The sequence below is a fragment of the Coloeus monedula genome (genome assembly GCF_965178545.1).
Source record: "Coloeus monedula genome assembly, contig: HAP1_SCAFFOLD_80, whole genome shotgun sequence".
NCBI classification, from domain to species: domain Eukaryota; kingdom Metazoa; phylum Chordata; class Aves; order Passeriformes; family Corvidae; genus Coloeus; species Coloeus monedula.
Genome location: NW_028120818.1, coordinates 206,142 through 210,517, shown reverse-complemented (window position 1 = coordinate 210,517; position 4,376 = coordinate 206,142). Strand labels below are relative to the sequence as shown.

At 55.3% G+C, this 4,376-nt stretch overlaps 1 pseudogene across 1 annotated transcript; it reads right to left on the bottom strand.

The window, feature by feature from the left end:
• Positions 1–3,113: 3,113 nt before the first annotated feature.
• On the bottom strand, positions 3,114–4,020 carry LOC309585600 (olfactory receptor 14J1-like; annotated as a pseudogene). The gene has a single exon. The product of its transcript is annotated as an olfactory receptor 14J1-like (transcript).
• Positions 4,021–4,376: the final 356 nt, after the last annotated feature.

Genomic DNA, 4,376 nt, shown 5'->3' with positions numbered 1-4,376 from the left:
CTGCATCCAGCAGGGAATTAAGAGCAGGATTAGAAAGTAACGAGTTGGAAAAAATACTTAATGGATTTGAATTTTCTCTGACTGGCTGGTTAGCCTCACTTTTGCAAAATATAATTGTGATCATAGTAATAATTTTAATTATGATACTTTCCTTTGAGCTGCATAAAAACCATGATTGCTAATGCAAGGCGAGGAAGAGAAGACAATCTTCACAAAGGCGGGGATGTTATCAGATGATAAATCTTCCACACCTGTTGATCTGACACAATGCTTGTTCTTCCAAACCCACTGGCCCATGGAACTGCACACTGCCCACTGTGTAAGAAGGAGAACTGGAAAGTGACCGGCCTCATTTGTGAACTTTTACCAGTTCCCCAGGCAGTCAGGCGTGACTTTGGGGTCACTGATCACCAGGGACCCCCAAAGAGACCCCCAGAACAGAAGAACGCATGTGTAAAGGGGAGGGAAAATATGTTAATGATTTTGGGGAAATGATTATCATCTGCATGTTTATTCTGGGACAATCACTGAACATGTCTGTAAAACACAGGATATAAACAGGAACTTTCCTGTCCTCAGCATGCATGGCTTTAGGAGGAGCTATCCCCTCATCCATCCAGCCAAATAAAGAATGCTGCTTCTTCTTCTTAGTGCTACATTGGTGTTAAGGAGGTTCTTTTGTTTTTACTGACTTTTGTTAACAGCCTCACAGTGATCTCCCTGCTTCCATGAGGCCTTGCAGTGTCACAATGGTTGCCTTGGTTTGATGGGGCCCCAAAGTGACACAATGGCCCCCTGGTTCCATGAGGTCCCGGATTGTCCCAGTGGTCTTGGTTCCATGGGGCCCAACAGTGCCACAACGACACCCTTGGTTACACGAAGCCCTGCAATGTCACAATGGCCTCTGTGTTGCACAAGGCCCCCAAGTGTCACTATTGATTCTAAGGTTCCATGGGGCCCTGCAGCGTCACAGTGGATTCCATTGTTTCACAATGGGCTGCAGTGTCACCATGGCCTCTTGGTTCCTTGGAGCCCCACACTGACACAACAGCCCCTTGGTTCTGTGAAACCTGTCAGTGTCAGAATGGTCTCCTTGGATCCATGGAGCCCCACAGTTTCAAAATGGCCTCTTGGTTCCATCAGGCCCAGCAGTGTCACGATGGTCTCCATGATTCCATGAGGCCCTGCAGTGTCACAATGGCCCCTTGGTTCTGCGGGGCCCCACAGTGTCACAATGGTCCCCTTGGTCCTGCAGTGTCCCAAAGGTTACTTGGTTCCTCAAGGCTCTGAAGAATCAGAATGGTCTCCCTTATTCCTTGAGGCCCTGCAGTTCCACAATGGTCTCCTTGGTTTCACAAGGCCCTAGAGTGTCATAATGATCTCCATGGTTTTATGAGGCCCTTCAGTGTAACAGTGGTCTCCTTGGTTCCACAGTGTCACAATGGACCCATTTTTCCATAAGGTTTTGCAGTGTTACAGAGGGGTCTTGTTGGTTCGGGAGTGTCGCAATGGCCCCTTGATTCCATGAGGTCCCACAGTGTCACAGTGATCTCCTTGATTCCATGGTGCCCCACAGTGTCACAGTAATCTCCTTGATCCCATGAGGCCCCACAGTGTCACGGTGGTCTCCTTGATCCCATGGGGCCCCACAGTGTCACAATGGATCCTTGATTCCATGGGGCCCCACAGTGTCACAATGGTCTCCATGGTTCCATGGGGCCCCACAGTGTTACAATGATCTCCTTGGTTGGGGCCCCACAGTGTCACAGTGATCTCCTTGATTCCATGGGGCACCCCAGTGTCACAATGGTCTCTTATGTCCCACAGTGTGACAATGGACCCTTGGTTACACGAAGTCCTGCAGTGTCACACGGGACACTTGCAGGGCTGGAACACCTCTGCTCTGGAGCCAGGCTGGGAGAGCTGGAGCTGCTCAGCCTGGGGGAGAGAAGGCTCCAAGGAGACATGAGAGCCCCTTCCAGTGCCTAAAGGGGCTCTGAGAGCTGGAGAGGGACTTTGGACAAGGTCTGGAGTGACAGGACAAGGGGAATGTCCATGAGGGGAAGGAGGGCGGGTTTAGATGGGATATTGGGAAGAAATTCTTCCCCGTGAGGGTGGTGAGCTCCTGGCACAGGCTACCCAGAGAGGCTGCAGACTCCCCACCTCTGGAGGTGTTCAAGGCCAGGTTGGACGGAGCAATCTGGGCCAGTGGAAGGTGTCCCCGGGGTGTGCCAGCACTGGGGGCACTCCCCCCACTGCTCAGCCCCTCTGAAGGGCCCAGCAGCTGCCGAGGGGCAGAGAGGGAGGTCAGCCTCCACAGCAGCCCCAGGGCTGGAGCTCCCCATGGCAGGGGAAATGGAGCCCAGGGACGGCGCAGAACTCCCGGCCCCGGCTCCAGGAGATGCCCAGCACAGGCTGCCTCTGCCCCTCAGTGCAAGCCCCTCTGCCCAGCACAGCACAGCACAGCAGCCCTGGGCAGGGGACAGAGGGGCCTGGCCAGAGCCGGTGCCTGCAGCAGCAGCTTCCTCTGGATTGCACCCTGCAGGCACAGAAACGCTCCCTTGCCCTTCTCTGGACATCCCTTTCCCCAGCTGAGGTGTCCCGGCCGGCCGGGCTGCCTTGTGCTGCTGCCCAGCCCCTGCTCCCCACAGGGCCCTGAGCTGGCACTGCTGCTCTGGACATGGCCGCTTCTGCTGCTCTCCGTGGCCAGGGCTGCAGGGAAGCAGCAGCCCCAGGGGGAAGGAGCAGAAAGGCTCTGGGCACTGAGGCCGACAGGGGCACCCCAAGGCCCACAAGTTCTCTGTGTGGCAGCTGAGCTTGGGAGCTCCTGAGCCCTCCCAGGTGCTGGGGCTGCAGCTCCAGCTCCAGAGGAGATGTGACAGATGGGAACAGAGACAAATAATTTCTGCTGGACTCTTTAGTGTGTTTGTTTGTACAGGGAGCCTGGATCCACATGTACAGGATGTGTCTGGGGTCAGATAACACTGGGAGAGTGATAACAAAAATATTATTAAAGTGAAATACCATTTGCTGTATAATGAACAAAGGAAAAATAAGACATATGATCTAAGGGGCATCTGAGTTTTTCATATTCCTTATGGACTCTTCAGCAGTCAAAGAAGTCCAGAGAGTTTTCTCAGGGTCTCCTTGAGCTCCTGGTTCCTCAGGCTGTAGATGAGGGGTTCAGGGCTGGAGGCACCACCGAGTACAGAACTGACAGTGCCACATCCAGGGATGGTGAGGAGATGGAGGGGGGCTTCAGGTTGGAAAATATGCTAGTGCTGACAAACAGAGAGAGCACGGCCAGGTGAGGGAGGCACGTGGAAAAGGCTGCTCAGAGGGGATCCTCAGCACAGCCCTGAAGATCTGCACATAGGAGAAAACAATGAACACAAAACAGCCAAAGAGCAAACAGGCACTGACAGCGATGAGCCCAAGTTCCCTGAGCTTGTAGTGTGAGCAGGAGAGCTTGAGGATCTGGGGCACTTCACAGAAGAACTGGCCCAGGGCATTGCCCTGGCCCAGGGGCAGGGAAAATGTATTGGCCGTGTGCAGGAGAGCGTAGAGAAAGGCACTGGCCCAGGCAGCTGCTGCCATGTGGGCACAAGCTCTGCTGCCCAGGAGGGTCCCGTAGTGCAGGGCTTTGCAGATGGACACGTAGCGCTCGTAGCACATGATGGTGAGGAGGAAATCCTCTGCTGAGAGGAAGAAGAGAAAGAAAAACACGTGAGCAGCACATGCTGAGTAGGAGATGTGGCTGGTGCCCCAGAGGGAATTGTGCATGGCCTTGGGGACAGTGGTGCAGATGGAGCCCAGGTCGGTGAGGGCCAGGCTGAGCAGGAAGAAGAACATGGGGCTGTGCAGGTGCTGGCCGCAGGCTCCGGCGCTGATGATGAGGCCGCTGCCCAGGAGGGCAGCCAGGGAGATGCCCAGGAAGAGGCAGAAGTGCAGGAGCTGCAGCTGCCGCGTGTCTGCCAATGCCAGCAGGAGGAAGGGGCTGATGGAGCTGCTGTTGGACATTTTGAGCCTCTGCCCATGGAGTGCTGTTGAAGGAGGAGACAGTGAGGAGTCAGGGGAGACTTTGCTGAGCAATGTCCAAGCCCTTTCTGCCGGCCCTGCCCCCCAATTTTCCTTTTCTCAGAGCCCTTCCCTCAGCCCCGTGCCTGGAGCTCTGCTGGGATCTGGCCCCGTTGCTGTGACGAGCAGGGGCTGCGCCCATGGACAGCGAGGAGTCAGCTCTGCTCTGCTTCAGCGGGGACATGGGAATGGGGACAGGGGCCGGTCCTGGGGCTGGACTCCATCAGCCCAAAGTGCTCCTGAGGCAGAGGAGCTGGGCAGCATCTCCTGTGCCAGGGCTAAGGAACGGTGACGGCCAA